Source organism: Papaver somniferum, unplaced genomic scaffold (genome assembly GCF_003573695.1).
Source record: "Papaver somniferum cultivar HN1 unplaced genomic scaffold, ASM357369v1 unplaced-scaffold_128, whole genome shotgun sequence".
NCBI lineage: Eukaryota > Viridiplantae > Streptophyta > Magnoliopsida > Ranunculales > Papaveraceae > Papaver > Papaver somniferum.
The window spans coordinates 4,277,714-4,296,002 of record NW_020621936.1 but is presented as its reverse complement, the minus strand read 5'-3'; positions in this window follow the sequence as shown (position 1 = coordinate 4,296,002).

Genomic DNA, 18,289 nt, shown 5'->3' with positions numbered 1-18,289 from the left:
ACTTCTACCACAAAGGCCTTTTGAGATGGTTTCATATGATGGTATTTCATCAGTTGGCCTAGGAAGGCGAAAATTACCCAAAGGAATTTTGGTAATCTTTGAAATTAATTCTCTATTAACATGAATCCTTTCTCTATTGACCATGGTCTTGAATTCCATGTCTTCAAGATCAACATCATAAATGTAGGCATAAAAGATTCTAGTAAGAGTATCAAATCCTTCACCAAGACCATCAAAGATGTTTCCAAAGCTTAAACTTTTCAAAACAAATTAAATCCTCTTTATAACCACTAGAAAAATCCAATTTCTTTTCTTGAATAAATCCATTAGATGAAATCCTTTCAAAAACTCTAGCACAAGAATCATTGACAAATCTAATCCTAAGAGAATCTTGATCTATAGGAGGATTCATGCTAGAAGATGAAGAACCCAAATTTTTTGAAATCCTTTTTGCAACTTTGAAATTCATCATGAGATCTAGAATTTGGAAGGGAAAACAAGAGGAAATCACTTACTTGAAATGAACCTTGAACACCCCTTTGTCTTATTTTCCTCCTAGGAATTTAATGGAGGAATTTCATGAACCCTAGAAAGTTCACGTACGCGGACTGATGGGATGAAGAAGAAGAAGGTACACGTACTTTCTTCTTTATATACCCACTAATGGGCTTGGACCCGTTTATGAACCGTGACCTACAAAAGGAATGTAGGATTTCCTTTGATGATCACACACCAAGGTTGAGCAACCCGTGAAACCACAATCTGAGTGAGGATACGGATGCAGTAGAAAGCTTACTTAATTATTCTAGAATGACAGAATAACCTTTTAACCCAACTATACACAAATCAAACCATTTCTTGCCCCATCTCAAGATATATACAAATGGGGTAATGCCAAGCTTGTTACCAAGTGGCACGATGTGCAGAGATATTCTCATGCACTATTTCTGGTTGATATTTGTGAGCAGTGCCGGTGATATAATCATAGTAATAATGATAATCAGGGTTACTTAAGATTTTTCCAATATCTTGAAATTGTGTCAACAACATGAGAACCCGTTTTATTGGATCTTAGGGGTGTGCAAGGGACGGACGGATGCGGATTAGGGGTCACCCGCGTCCAATTCGTCAAAGTTGCGGATTTGGAAAATCAAACCATGTCCGGCCCAATCACCCGCGGATTTTACATTTGCGAATTAGCGGGTGATACGGACTGGATGCGGATTAACCGCGGATTCAGTCAAAAAAAAAAAAAAAAACAAACAACCAAAGGTAAACTATCAAGTGCAACAAGTACTACGGTTGAGGTGAAACACTAGATAGTACATCAAAACTTGAGAACAAAGCCACACAGACGGAACATACGGTTACTACTAATAAGGCTGCATATATGGGTGTTCCTGTTTTTGGATGCACTAACACAAACCAAGGTGGGATCATATGAGATCGAGCAATCTCTGTGGTATAACGTGCTTTCTCAAACCCACCTACAATTAATCCAGTAGTCATTCCTTTTAGAGCACCAGCTACCCAATTCAGTTCAGTTTCGAAGCAACACTAACAAGAGATGCAATCCAGTTCAGTTTCGACGCTCCTCTTGTCCCGAGCATCACAATAAGAAGTTTTGATGTACCTATTTTTCCTAAAGTATTAATTTTCCTTACTATCCTACGGTGCGGGTGAATCCGCGGATTTTAAAGTCCACCCATAACCAAACCGCTAAAAGTGCGGATTTGAGAATCCCACCCGTGTCCGGCCCATAGCTCTTTCGGATTGGGTTTCATCCGCAATTTTGCGGACGGATACGGGTGAAATCCGCGGTTCCGGAATTTTTGCTCACCCCTTATCTACTTGTGTTGACAGCGTGTTTAGTTCGTACATCGTGATTACATGATTTTACATGTACTGAACCATTATCAGATCGATTCTTAGATTTAACGAAATTAAGTTTTTCTAAGAATCTAAAAACGCTTTCAAAAGCTCTAAATAGATCTTTGTCAATTGATCCATCACAATAGTATTCCTCAAAAATATTAAGAGTTAATCTAGTGAGATTCCATATCTTTGAGCTTAAAGAACGTTTTCTCAACCTTCCATTCTTTTTAATTTTTCCTTTAGATTGTTTTTCATCATTTAAGTTTTCCAAGGTCTTAGATGAAACGGGATTATTATGAGAAACCAGATGTTCTGTCCATAATAATTTTCGAACAATATTTAAAGGGTTCTGGCGTGCGTTACAGATGCCAAGAGCATGTTTTCCAAAGAAATTTCCCATAGGGGAAATTTTTTAATGATAAATCAAACACAAACTTATTAGGTTTATTGGTTTGCCTGCTCTGATACCAATTGAAAATGCGAGGGTCTAACAACCACGCACAACAATTTGTTTGGCGATCTGAGAGGACTTACTCCAATACACTTTCTAGAGAATCAACTAGACAGTAAGACTCAATTTAGAATAAAGTATATCGAAGAGTTTAATATCTTTAACTCTTAATTCAATCTGCAATCAACAAATAGAAATCGGCGAGCCCGATTGAATAAGAGGAGTAACTTGAGCAGCACCAAAGACCAATGCTCAATTGTTAATCAATGTAAATCAACAACCCAAGGTTGGATATTCTAATTGATTGATCTTAACGCACAACCTGTGATATTTCAATTATATAACAAAATATAATGCGGAAAAGAAATAACACAGACACCAGAAATTTGTTAATTGGGAAACCGAAAATGCAGAAAAACCCCGGGACCTAGTCCATATTGAACACCACACTGTATTAAGACGCTACAGACACTAGCCTACTACCAATTAACTTCGGAGTGGACTGTAGTTGAAGCCTAATCAATCTCATACTGATTCAAGGTACAGTTACACTCCTTACATCTCTGATCCCGGCAGGATACTACGCAATTGATTCCCTTAGCTGATCTCACCCACAACAAAGAGTCGCTACAACCCAAAATCGAAAACTTGATAGACAAATCTGTCTCACACAGAAAACTATATAGGATTGAATAAATCTGTCTCCCGCAGAGATACCCAAGAGTTTTTTTCCGTCTTTTGATAAATCAAGGTGAACATGAACCAATTGATACACTGGACTTATATTCCCGAAGAACAGCCTAGTATTATCAATCACCTCACAATAAACTTAATCGACTAGCGAAACAAGTTACTGTGGAATCACAAACGATGGGATGAAGATTGTTTGTGATTACTTTTCTATCTTGCCTATTGAAGATATAAAATCTCGAGCCAATTATTTCAATTGCACTCAAAACGATAGAAACAACAAGATCAGATCACGCAACTACAAAGATAATAGTTGGGGATTCATAATCCCAATAAAGTCTTCAAGTCGTTAACCTACAGGGTCTCGAGAAGAAACCTAAGGTTAAAAGAGAATCGACCCTAGTTATGCAACTAGTAACACACAGGAGGTGTGGGAATTAGGTTTCCCAGTTGCTAGAGTTCTCCTTTATATAGTTTTCAAATCAGGGTTTGCAATCAAAGTTACCTTGGTAACAAAGCATTCAATAATCACCATTAGATGAAAAACTTGATTCAACCAAGCTAATATCTTTCAACCGTCAGATCGAACTTAGCTTGTTACACACAAATGAAATGTACCCTCATTTAGGTTTATGTAACCATACCTAAACGTGTACACCAGGTTGGTTCACAAATAGTTAACCGAGGTTAGCCATATGATTACTCTCATATCAACCTTATTCATCTTAGCCATAACTAGTTCAAATGACTCAAATGAAACTAGTTAAAGAGTTGTTCAATTGCTATAGAAAACAAAATTGAAACCAAATCGGTTTGATTCACTTGAATCAATCATGAACATTATAGCCACGGTTTGCAAAGATTGCATTCCTTATGATTTAAATGTTTAAGTCCATGAACTGACCGATTTGATAAACTAACCATCTTAAGTATGCGTACGGGTATGCGTACTTAAGCAACCGGATTTGAGTTTGTTAAGTTCCCAAACTCAGCAAATTTTTGGTTCGAAAACTTCCGCCAATATGCGTACGGGTACGCATACTTAAGGTGGACTAGTTTAGGAGTTTATAATTCCCAAACTTAGCAGATATTTTCGGTTCGAAAACTTCCGCCAGTATGCGTACACTTTGTATACACACATATGCATACACTTGGTTCCCGCCAGTATGCATACACTTGGTATACATATGCATATGTATACACACATATGCATACACTTATCTTGTATCCTTCACCAATTTGGTATACACACGTATGCATACACTTGGTTCCCGGTTTGTAGATTTATACACTAATGTGCGAACATACTATATATGCTTATATCCAAATATGGTTACATTCTCAACTCTTTACTTCAATCATTGAAACATTCTTCTATAATGACAATAGCCGTTTTCACACACTATTATCATCAAAGCAATTTCCAAGATATTGAAATAATCATTATCGAAACATTCCAAGCCTACATCAAGTGATTGTATCACACAAACCATGTAAGATGTTACTTGGAAATTTTCTCATTATATAAGATGAACTTGGTCGAAGCGAAAGCTTACCGACACATATTTCGAGAAATATGTAAGCGAGATATACTCATCTCGAAATCTCAAATGTGTATAGAGAAAACTATATCGTAACACGACTTATATCTCAATATAAGAGATAGTAGAAATAGACTTTCCAAGTGATAGATAAGTTCAAGTCTCCACATACCTTTTTTCGAAGAAGTTCCACAAGCTCCCCTTAGTAGTTCTTCGTCTTCAAGAGATGAACATCGAGAGATCTAAGCTCAACTACACTATCCATGTCCTAGTCCGAGACATCTATAAATAGGCTAGAAATCAAGACTTATAGTTTTGATCACTAACATTGACAAACATGCTTGAGATAGAATTGCATGCGAGTTCGACCGAGCAGTGCTCTAACAATCTCCCCCTTTGTCAATTTTAGTGACAAAACTATCAATACACATGGAATACAAAAAAGATAAAAAAAATGTAGCTTCTCATCCACATGCTTGATCTCCTTGGCATCTTCAACGCGACTTGAAATCTTCGTCACTACCAAGTACTCCATGATCCTAAAGGTTGTAAGTTCAGCATCACAGTTTTTGAAGATCCGTAGCTATAACAATGAGAAAACAAAATGCTCTCAGTCATTGTTATACAGTGTCATAATGTTTTTACACATCATCAAAGTTCAATTGTATCACAACTTGGACAACAATACTATGGTGATATGTATCACTCCCCCTTAGTCAATACATATCTCAACATGAAAACCACTCCCCCTTACATAATGATCGTAAACTATATGTATTTTTAGTGTGAAATACACATTAATACTCCCCTTTTTGTCAAATTTTTTTGCAAAGTTACGATAATTAGTGGGATCCTAATGAAATTTCCACGGAGATACTTCATGACCAAAAGGTGTATTAACATACCAACAATTTCAGATGCAATCATAAAACCGAAGCTAAATGCATTCATCAAGGAGTTAATAAAGATACAAGATAACCTCTAAAATTTCCACAGCCGCATTCCCCACAAAGATTTGGCAATTAAACACAAGTTTAAAATGAACTCTCCCTCATAAAATGTCATCCCCGAAGGAACAACAAAGGAAACCTTACTTTCACAAGAAAATAAGGATTTATTTTGGAAAAACAAATCACATGAAAAACATGAATTTGAGCCCAAAAATATTCAATTGAAATAACCACAAGAGAACCCATGGTTAGTTCAATCGAAAAATACAACCAAATTAATCACAAGAAATCCCACGATTAATTTAATTGAAATACACAACTAAATTAGTCACAAAGTGATCAATTCAATTGGTCACGCTCGACATAAGAGAACTTACGGAACAACAACTAAAATAACCAAAAGAGAATGACTAATTTAGTTGGTTATGCTCGACATAGGGAACCTTACGGAGCAACAAATAAGTTAATCATAAGAGAATAATCAACTGAGTCGGTTGTGCTCAATATAAGAAACCTTATGGAACAATCACAGTATACGCACAAAAATATGGATCGGAGATCGACCAAATACTGCGGAATAGACAAGGATTCATCCTATTTCCCATCACTATTTGCACAATGACATACAATAGGCTTCATCTTTGTAAACAAAAGTTTTATCTTTACAAAAGTTTTATCATTTCTTTCATCAAAATATGACATAAAAGGATTTAACTTTTGTAATGCCAAAAGTTCATTCTATCTTTCGTCAATATATTCATATCGACATAATAGAGATAACTTTTGAATAAGTATTAAAAGCTTCTCATGGATGTAATACTTTTAGCATGAAGAAAGAAAAAACATTCAAAGCTAAATAAAAAGTTATTACAACCCTTAGAGTATCACTTAAAAAAATAAGTTTATCAACAGAAAATGAAGGAACTAAGCTTGATTGCGATTATATTTCTCAGCAATTTTACACACATGTTCAGTTAATTCAGGATGAATTCCCAACATGTAGCTCAGTTGTTCATGTAGGCACTCGATTCTTTCATTAAGAAGATTGCCTTCAGAAGTGACTGGCTTCTTCATCTTGTCGATGTCTGCCTGGGATAGAGGAGAAGCATAACCAGTGCAGGTGCCAATCAGTTTGACCTTGAATTGACTGCAGATTCTACTGATAAGACATGGGAACCCATGATTCTTTTTCTGCGAAACCATATGAATTATCTGACGAATAATCAGACCACAGACAATCTCTTCACCGGAGATGAGATAACAAATCATCCCAACAAGGGTTCTGCTCCATAAATTCTTATCAAGTGTACTTGGAATCAGATTTGCAACAGCCAATTTACTGAAGACCTTCAAATGAAAGCTAATGTTGTCAACAGATAACTTGCCCCCAGACCACGATTCACTTCTATTTAGAAGCAATTCAGATAGTTGAACCTGAGTTGGTCTGTGATTCTCAGGTTGAGGAATTGAAAATGAGCGATCAAGAGATAAGTTCAACAAATATGCAATCACTTCACGGTTTACCTCAAATTTTATCCCTCCAACCATTGTCTTGAAGCAACAACTGACTTTGTTTGCAGCATGCAGGTTAGCATAAAACTGGCAAGTCATCTCAGGATAAGAGGACCCAAGACCATCATGAATATAGCCCCACTCACGTTGGTTCATAAAATGGTGAAACTCAGGTTCGCTAACAGTACGATCATAAACCCTTTCTATAACAAACTTCCTTTTAAGAAACTTGACATATTTATTCCTAGCAAGAAGACTAATAAAGCTAATTTGAAGAGCATGGTCATAAAAATGCTGTAAAAACGTCTAAACCAATTTCATCATCTTCAAACTCATTATCACTATCTAAGTTTCAATTGGGTTGAGAACTTGAACTTTCACCACGGCTTAATCTTTTCCTAGAATCTATTTTTGAACAAAAACACAACAGAAAGGATGAACAACTTACTTGGTTCGTGAACTGTTGTTGATGGTGGAGTTCAAAACCGGTGAGCAAGGTAAGAATCGTTATTGACCCAACATGCAGAAGATTCTTATGGTTCTAATGGAACAAACCAATCAAAAATTGGTTATGAAAAGAGAAGGATGAAAAAATGGCACATGAACAGATGGGTTTCTCAATCGTACTCGAACTGTGAAAAGAGAATGTGAAGAGAACGGAGAGAAAAGTTTTCTCTTTTAATGTGACAAACGGTGGAACTCGAACCGGATATGTTCGAACTGGAACAATATTTATTCATATGAGTTCAGAGTTCGTGAACTGCACGTGTGAAGTAGGGGCTCGTTTGTTTTGAGGGTTATTGTAGAACTATGAACAAGAATGTTCGGAGCAAGGCTCAACAACAAATTTTTCCCGCAGTTCACACAAACATCACTTTGCACACCATGAAACCAAGAGAGGGTTTCTTTCCAACAACTTTCACATTTTTTAGTAGAGAGATACACCCAAGGAAATGTCTTTATAAGACTATCACCAAACATCAAGAGATCCCCAAAAAGAATGAGTTTGTGATTTCTTGTTTTCCGACTTATAAAAGACATTTTCTGCAGATAGTTTATATTACTGTGAAGGGAAACTCTTTTGATAAAAAGAGACGTCCTAGCTTCTCCATGAAAGAAGATAAAACTACTATCTTGATACGAAGTATCAGGGATTGACAAATGAATCAATTCATCCTTTAAGGTGATGTACTCAGATAACTGAGATTCAGACTCTTCTTGTAATTCGTTCAGTTTTTTACAACTAGTTGGATTACTCAGAGGAGGAGTATAACACTCATTGATTAGCAAATCAATAACAACCTCAACATGAATATTATTCATCATAACTTGATTTAGCCTGTCAAGAGACTCTTGTTCTTTCTGGAGAAATAAATCAAAATCAAAAGATAGACTTTCAAGTTTCTTTTCAAGTCCTGAAAACACTTCAAGGGATTTTAAACCTGGTGGAGGTTTAGACATAATTTCTTCTACTGATTTCATTAAATCAGTCATGGAAGGGAATTATGGAATCACCTGGATCTGGTGGTGCATTTATTGAGATAACACTTATGTCCATATTAGATCGCTACAAACACAGACTTACGAGGTATTTAATGTTTTGCCTGCTCTTATACCAATTGAAACTGCTGGGGTCTAACAACCACACCCAACAATTCGTTTGGCAATCTGAGAGGACTTACTCCAATACACTTTATAGAGAATCAACTAGACAGTCAGACTCAATCTAGAATAAAGTATATCAAAGAGTTTAATATCTCTAACTCTTAATTCAATCCGTAATCATCAAATAGAAATTTGCGAGCCCGATTGAATAAGATGACTAACTTGAACGGTACCAAAGACCAATGTTCAAGTGTCAATCAATGTAAATCAACAACCCAAGTTTGGATATTCTAATTGATTGATCTTAGCGCACAACCTTTGATATTTCAATTATATAAAAAAATATAATGCGGAAAAGAAATAACACAGACCCAAGGTTGGTATGCATACTTATCTTGTCTCCTTCACCAATTTCGTGTACACACATATGCATACTCTTGGCTTCCGGTTTTTGGATTTATACACTTATGTGCGAACACACTATATATGCTTATATCCAAAGATGGTTACATCATCAACTCTTTATTTCAATCATTGAAACATTCTTCTATAATGACAATAGTCGTTTTCACACACTATTAGCATCAAAGCAATTTTCAAGATATTGAAATAATCATTATCAAAACATTCCAAGCCTACATCAAATGATTGTATCACACAAACCATGTAAGATGTTACTCGGAAATTTTCTCATGATATAAGATGAACTTGGTCGAAGCGAAAGCTTACCAACACATATTTCGATAAATATGTAAGCGAGATATACTCAGCTTGAAATCTCAAATGTGTATAGAGAAAACTATGTTGTAACACGACTTATGTCTCAATATAGGAGATAGTAGAAATAGACTTTCCAAGTGATAGATGAGTTCAAGTCTCCATATACCTTTTGTCTAAGAAGTTCCACAAGCTCCCCTTAGTAGTTCTTCGTTTTCAAGAGATGAACGTCGAGAGAGCTAAGCTCAACTACACTATCTATGTCCTAGTCCGAGACATCTATAAATAGGCTAGAAATCAAGACTTATAGTTTTGATCACTAACATTGACAAAGATGCTTGAGATAGCAACGCATGCGAGTTCGACCGAGCAATGCTCTAACAAAAGTTATTACAACCATTATTGTCAATCATAAGAAGTTTAACAGATAAAGGAAGTAATAGAGTCACTAGAGTAGAGATCAATCTCTTCTCCCATAAAAATCTCTAGCAATTTCATAAAACTTATCGATTAAATTTGGATTTTCTGCTTCAGCATACTCCAACTGCTCTTTTATGCAATCAACTTCATCTTGAAGGCGAACAAGTTCAGAGTTTGCAGCTATAGAAGAACTTGTTGGGGGACTGGTTGAAGATTGCTTCATCTTTTTGATGTTTTCCATACTCAAAACCTTTGGACCAGCACTCTCAGATCCAAAAAGAGTGATGTTAAAGTGACTGCAAATCCTTGAGATGAGGCAAGGGAATCCTGGAGTTTTCTTTGAAGTCTGTTTCACACTTATCATCTGATTAACAATAAGTCCACAGAAATCAATGTCTCTCCCTTCAACAATATAACAGATCAATTCAGCAAGAGATCTGGTCCATAGTTTGTTGTCAATAGGCATCATGTTGGCTACAATGAGTTTTGCAGCGACTTTAAGAAACAACCCAGCACCGCAAGCATTAATCTTACCATCTCTCCGAGAGACATCTCTATCAAAGAGACGATTTGACATCACTTGTGGAGTCAACCTTTCATTCTCAGGAGGAGGAAATCGAGCACTACCAATATGAGTTACATTCAACAGATAAGCAATAATATAAAGATCCACAGTGAAAGTAATACCTCCTAATAGTCTTGAACATGCAATCGGATGGATCTGGATCATGAATATTAGCATAAAACTGTACAGTCATCTCAATACGATCAGTTCCTAATGGTTTGTGTATGATGCCCCAGGAGTGATTTTTGAAAAAATCAGTTAAACCTTGTACCACAATTTCTGACTCATTATAGTACCTTTCAAAAATTGGTTGTTTGTTCTTATACTCCAAACAGAGGGCACGAGCAGCAGGGTTAATAAACCTGGCACGGATATTGGGGTCGTAGAAGAAATGATCCTCAGCTTGACCACCTGAACTTCTGACATGACTAGTTCTCCTATGTTCCATGAAAATGAATTCTCAAGAAGGAGTTGAGAAACTTACTTGGTTCGTGAACAGTTGTTAATGATGAACTTCCAAAACGTTGACAGGATTGAAAAAGATGCATGACCCAACGTACACGAGCTTCTTCTGAGTTCAATGGAGAAAAACCAATCACAAAAAAAATGAAGGAATGAGTCAGAGGAGAAGAAGTGTTCGTGAACAGTTGGTGTTTCTTCTTCGTACGCGAACAGAAGAGGCGAAGAAAAAGGAGAAGACAACGAGGTTCTCCCTCTTTTAATGTGTCAAAGGTGGACCAGACCCGGTTCACGTACGTTCTGGAACAAGATTCAAACCTGTATGGGAACAGATTCAAAGTGAGAAACGTATGTGTGCGAGTTGGGACACGTTTGGTAATGCAACTTAAGGAGTTTGGAGTAATAACTCAACAAATGTTTCCTTGAGTAATTTTTGTCTGGTCAAATTGACCAACCAAAATTATGCACACCATGACACCACGAAAGAGTTTCTTTCCAACAACTCTTACAACTTCCATTATTGAGAGAGACCCAAAAAACTGTTTTTGTAAGATTTTCAAAGAACTTAAAAACACAAGATAAATTGTGTTCCTGATTTCTTCATTTCCGACTTATAAAACAAAGTTTATGTGGATAGTCTTTAGTACATCGAAGGGAAACTCTTTTGTCAAAAAGAGACGTCCTAACTTCTTCATAAGAGAAGATAATACTACTATCTTGATGATAAGTATCCGAAATTTGGCAGTGAGTTGATTCTTGCTTTGATTTGAACTCTTATGGTAATTCGTTTAGTTTGTTATAACTAATTGGATTACACAGAGGAGGAACACTGCTCTCACTAATTAGTGAATCAATTTCAAACCCAACATGAATATTATTCATCAAAACTTGATTTAGCCCGTCAAGAGATTCTTGTTCATTCTGGAGATATAGATCAACATCAAAAAATAAGCTTTCAAGTTTCTTTCCAATTTCTGAAAATACTTCAAGGGATTTTGAACCTGGTGGAGGTTTAGATAGAATTTCTTCTATAAATTTAATAAAATCAGTCATGGAAGAAAATTCTGGAATCCCTGGATCTGGTGGTGCATTTATTGAGATAGCACTTCTGTCCATATTCAGATCGCTACAAACACACACTTATAAGGTCTTTAATGTGTTTGCCTGCTCTGACACCAATTGCAAAAGTGGGGGTACAACAACCTCACCCAATATTTTACTTTGCAATATGTATGGACTAACTCCGATATACTTTTAAGAGAATCAACTAGACAGTCAGACTCAATCTTAATAAAAAGTATATCAAAGAGTTATATCTCAATTTCTCTATTCAATCCTCACTCAAACAAATAGAAATCTGCGATCCTGATTGAATACAAGAGAAATAACTTGAACGGTACCAAAGACCAATGTTCAAGGATCAATCAATTTCAATCAACAATCAAAGGTTGGATTTACCAATTGATCGATTCAACGCACAACCTGTGATATTTCAATTATATAATAAAATATAATGCGGAAAAGAAATAACACAGACACCATAAGTTTTGTTAACGAGGAAACCGCAAATACAGAAAAACCTCGGGACCTAGTCCAGATTGAACACACACTGTATTAAGCCGCTACAGACACTAGCCCACTACAAACTAACTTTGGTCTGGACTGTAGTTGAACCCTAACCAATCTCACACTGATTCAAGGTACAGTTGCGCTCCTTACGTCTCTGATCCCAGTAGGATACTACGCACTTGATTCCCTTTGTTGATCTCACCCACAACTAAGAGTTGCTACGACCCAAAGTCGAAGACTTTAATAAACAAATCTTTGTCACACAGAAAAGTGTATAGGAATAGATAAATTTGTCTCCCACAGAAATACCTACGAGTTTTGTTCCGTCTTTTGGTAAATCAAGGAGAACAGGAACCAATTGATATACCGGACTTATATTCCGGAAGAACAACCTAGAAATATGAATCACCTCACAATAATCTTAATCGACTAGCGAAACGAGATATTGTGGAATCACAAACGATGAGACGAAGGTATTTTTGACTACTTTTATATCTTGCCTATCGGAGATATTAATCTCAAGCCAATCTTACGATTTTACTCAAATACGATAGAAACAACAAGATCAGATCACGCAACTACAAAGAAAATAGTTGGGTCTGGCTTCACAATCCCTATCAAGTCGTTAACCTACAGGGTTTCGTGAAAAACCTAAGGTTAAAGGAGAACCGACTCTATCTTATACAACTAGTATCACACATGAGGTATCGGGATTAGGTTTCCCAGTTGCTAGAGTTCTCCTTTATATAGTCTCCAAATCAGGGTTTGCAATCTAAGTTACCTTGCTAACAAAGCATTCAATATTCACCGTTAGATGAAAACCTGATTAGATTCAAGCTTATATCTTTCAACCGTTAGATCGAACTTAGTTTGTCATACACAAATGAAATGTAACTTCATTTAGGTTTGAGTAACCGTACGTGTACACTTAGTCGGTTCACAATAGTTAACCAATGGTTAGCTATATGAGCACTATCATATCAACCTTATTCATCTTCACCATAACTAGTTCAAATGACTAAAATGTACTAGTTAAAGAGTTGTTCAATTGCTTAGAGATCTCATAGAGGTATACAAGACACAATTGAAGCAAAAACGATTTTGATTCACTCAAATCAATTCATGAACATTATAGCCACAATTTGCAAAGATTGCATTCCTTAATTTATAAATGTCTTAGTTCACGAATAAACCGTTTTTAGAAAATAACCCACTTAAGTACGCATACGGGTACACATACTTAAGTACCCGAATTGAGATTGTTTTTGGTTCACAAACTCCAGTAGAAATTCACGGGATGTAAACTTTCGACAGTACGCGTACAGGTACGCGGACTTGGTTCAGGTCATCCTAAACCAGTAAAGTACGCATACTTTGGTTCAAGGATTTTGGACTTACACAAGTATGAGTTCACATAAAATGTTTATATCCATTCAAGCTTATATATTCTAAACTACCATTTCAACCATTGAAACATTCTTAGAGGATATTATATAGTTGTTATTCACAAACTATTTTTCATCAAAGCGATTTTCAAGTTATTGAAATGACCAACATGGCTTTCGTCACGAGTAAAGATGAACTTGGCCAACCAACACATATTTCGAGAAATAGATAAGCGAAATAAACTCGTCTCGAAATAGAAAATGTGTATAATCGAAGTCAATATAACAATACGACTTTTGTCTCAAGATAGGAGATAGAATAGATAGACTTTTGAGTGATAGATAAGTTCAAGTCTCCACATACCTTTTTGTTGATGAAGTTCTACCAGTTACTTGAGTAGTTCTTCGTCTTTGCATGATGAACGCCGTGGAGTCTAGAGATCAACTATGCTTACTATCCTAGTCCGGTACTTAGCTATAAGTAGACTAGAAATCAACAGTTATAGTTTTGGCAATTAAACTTGACAAACAAGCTTGAGATAGAAACGCTTGCGATTTCGACCGAGCTGTGCTCTAACAAGATTTCGCTTTAATCAATTCATCTTATATTCTTGACGAAAATCAAAAGATGATCATGTGAAAATCGCCTTGTAACATCTTACATGTATTGTGTGAGACAGTCATTTGATGTAGACTCGAAATATTTCGTATTGATCATTCGATCACTTGGAAATTGCTTTAAAGCTAATAGTTTGTGTGAGACAGCTATTGTCATCTTCTAAGAATGTTTCAATGATTGAAATGGGAGTTTAGAACTGTTAGAGCACTGCTCGGAAAAACTCACAAGCGACATTATCTCAAGCTTGTTTGTCAAGTTTAGTTTCCAAAACTATAAGTCTTGATTTCTAGTCTACTTATAGGTAAGTCTCGGATTAGGATAGAAAGTATAGTTGAGTTCTAGACTGCACGATGTTCATCATGCAAAGACGAAGAACTACTCAAGGAACTGGTGGAACTCATTGACTAAAAGGTATGTGGAGACTTGAACTTATCTATCACTCAAAGTTTATCTACTCTATCTCATATCTTGAGACAAAATTCGTATTGCTATATAGACTTCGATTATACACATTTGCTATTTCGAGCCGAGTTTATCTCGCTTATCTATTTCTCGAAATATGTATTGGTAAGTTTTCGCTTTGGCCAAGTTCATATTTACAAGTGACGAAATTCATGTTGATTATTTCAATATCTTGAAAATTGTTTTAATGAAAAATAGTGTGTGAATAACCTCTATTTAACATCCTCGATATATAATCTTGAATGGATATAAACATTGTATGTGAACTCATACTTGTGTAAGTCCAAAATCCTTGAACTAAAGTATGCGTACTTTACTGTTCAGGATGTCCGGAAGCTAAGTCTTCGTACCCGTACGCGTACTGCCGAAAGTATACATCCCGTGAATTTCAGATGGAGTTTGTGAACTGAAAACAAACTCAATCTGGGTACTTATGCGTACCGGTATGCATACTTGAGTGGGTTATTTTCTGAAGATGGTTTATTCACGAACTAAGACTTATATAAACTAAGGAATGCATATTTGCAAACCGTGGCTATAATGTTCATGAATCGATTCGAGTGAATCAAAATCTTTTTTGTTTCGATTGTGTCTTATATACTTCTATGAGATCTAAGAAATTGAACAACTCTCTAACTAGTTCTTATGAGTCATTTGAACTAGTTATGGTGAAGATGAATAAGGTTGATATGAAATTGCTCAAATGGCTAACCATTGGTTAACTACTGTTGAACCAACTAGGTGTACACGTTTAGGTACGGTTACACAAACCTAAATGAATGTGCTTTTTATTTGTGTATAACAAGCTAAGATTCGATCTAACAGTTGAAAGATATTAGCTTGAATCTAATCAGGTTTTCATCTAACGGTGAATATTGAATGCTTTGTTACCAAGGTTTGCGTTGATTGCAAACCCTGATTTGAAGACTATATAAAGGAGAACTCTGGCAACTGGGAAACCTAATCCCAACACCTCTTGTGTGATACTAGTTGCGACTAAAGTCGATTCTCCTTTAACCTTAGGTTTTTCAGAAACCTTGTAGGTTAACGACTTGAAGACTTCATTGGGATTGTGAAGCCAGACCCAACTATTTTCTTTGTAGTTGCGTGATCTGATCTTACTGTTTCTATCGTATTGAGCACAATTGTAAAATTGGCTCGAGATTAATTTCTCCAATAGGAAAGATAGAAAAGTAGTCACAAACATCTTCGTCTCATTATTTGTGATTCCACAATATCTTGTTTCGCTAGTCGATTAAGATTATTGTGAGGTGATTGATATTTCTAGGCTGTTCTTCGGGAATATAAGTCTGGTATATCAATTGGTTCCTGTTCACCTTGATTTATAAATAGACGGAACAAAACTCGTAGGTATTTCTGTGGGAGACAGATTTATCTATTCCTGTAGACTTTTCTGTGTGATACAAATTTTTTTATTAAAGTCTTCGACTTTGGGTCGTAGCAACTCTTAGTTGTGGGTGACATCAGATAAGGGAATCAAGTATGTAGTATCCTGCTGGGATCAGAGACGTAAGGAGCGCAACTGTACCTTGGATCAATGTGAGATTGATTGGGGTTCAACTAGAGTCCAGACCGAAGTTAGTTTGTAGTAGGCTATTGTCTGTAGCGGCTTAATACAGTGTGTGTTCAATCTGGACTAGGTCCCGGGGTTTTTCTGCATTTGCAGTTTCCTCATTAAAAAATTGCTGGTGTTTGTGTTATTTATTTTCCGCATTATATTTTGTTATATAATTCAAATATCACCGGTTGTGCGTTGAATCGATCAACTGGTAAATCCAACCTTTGGTTGTTGATTGAAATTGATTGATACTTGAACATTGGTCTTTGGTACCGTTCAAGTTTATTTCTCTTGTATTCAATTAGACTCGCAGATTACTATTTGCTTGAGTAAGTATTGAATCGAAAAATTGCGAAATAACTCCTTGATATACTTTTCTTAAGATTGAGTCTGACTGTCTAGTTGATTCTCTTGAAATTATGTTGGAGTTAGTCCATACAGATTGCTAAGGGAAATACTGTGTGAGGTTGTTAGACCCCCACTTTTTCAAGAACAAATAACCATGATTGGATATAGCACAGTATGCATACTTGTATGCTAACTGTTGCAAGTTATTCCAAGTCCGGGAACCATAGTATGCATACACGTATGCGTACTGGTTGGTTAATGAAAGTCCGGGAACTTAGTATGCGTACTGGATTGAGTTTCATGTTCCGAAAATTCAACTGAGTTTGGAAGGTATGCGTACCCGTTCGCATACCGGCGAACCCAAACTAAGTCCGACTGCTTAGGTATGCGTACCCATTTGCATACTTGAGTAGGTTAAGTTCTAAAATCGGTTTTTTCATGAAGTAATACATTTATATATTAAGGAATGCAATCTTTTACAAACCGTGGCTATAATGTTCGTGTATTGATTCGAGTGAATCAAAATCAATTTTGCTTCAATTGTATCTTGTATACTTCTATGAGAATATAAACAATTGAACAACTCTATAACTAGTTTCGTTTGAGTCATTTGAACTAGTTATGGTTAAGATGAATATGTTTGATATGAAAGTGTGCATATGACTAACTTCGGTTAACTATTGTTGATCCAATAAGGTGTACACGTTTAGGTACGGTTACTCATATCTAAATGAAGTCACTTTTATTTTGTGTGTAACAATCTAAGTTTGATCTAACGGTTGAAAGATATTAGCTTGAGTCTAAACAGGTTTTTATCTAACAGTGCATATTAAATGCTTTGTTACCAAGGTAACACTGATTGCAAACCATGATTTGAAGACTATATAAGGGAAAACTCTAGAAACTGGGAAACCTAATCCCCCACACCTCCAGTGTGATAGTAGTTGCGATAAAGTCGATTCTCTTCTAACCTTAGGTTTTTCCAAAACCCTGTAGGTTAACGACTCGAAGACTTTATTAGGATTGTGAAGCCAGACCAAACTATTTCTCTACAGTTGCATGTTCTGATCTTGCTGTTTTCTATCGTGATTAAGTACTATCTTCTCTAAGATTTTCTCGATATTTAATCTCCAAGATAAAAAGTAGTCACAAACATCTTCGTCCCATCGTTTGTGATTCCACAATATCTTATTTCGCTACCATACAATTAAGATTATTGTGAGGTGATTGATATTACTAGGATGTTCTTCGGGAATATAAGTCCGATGTATCAATTGGTTCCTATTCACCTTGATTTATCAAAAAAAAAAACAAAACTCATAGGTAAATGTTAGATCATAGCACGGTCGACCTCGCATGCGTTGCTATATCAAGCATGTTTGTCAATGTTAGTGATCAAAACTATGAGTCTTGATTTCTAGTATACATAGCTAAATCTCGGACTAGGATAGAAAAGTGTAGTTGAGCTCAAGGACTTCATGGAGATTCATCATACAACGACGAAGATCTACTCAAGAAACCGTGGAACTTCATCAACAAAAA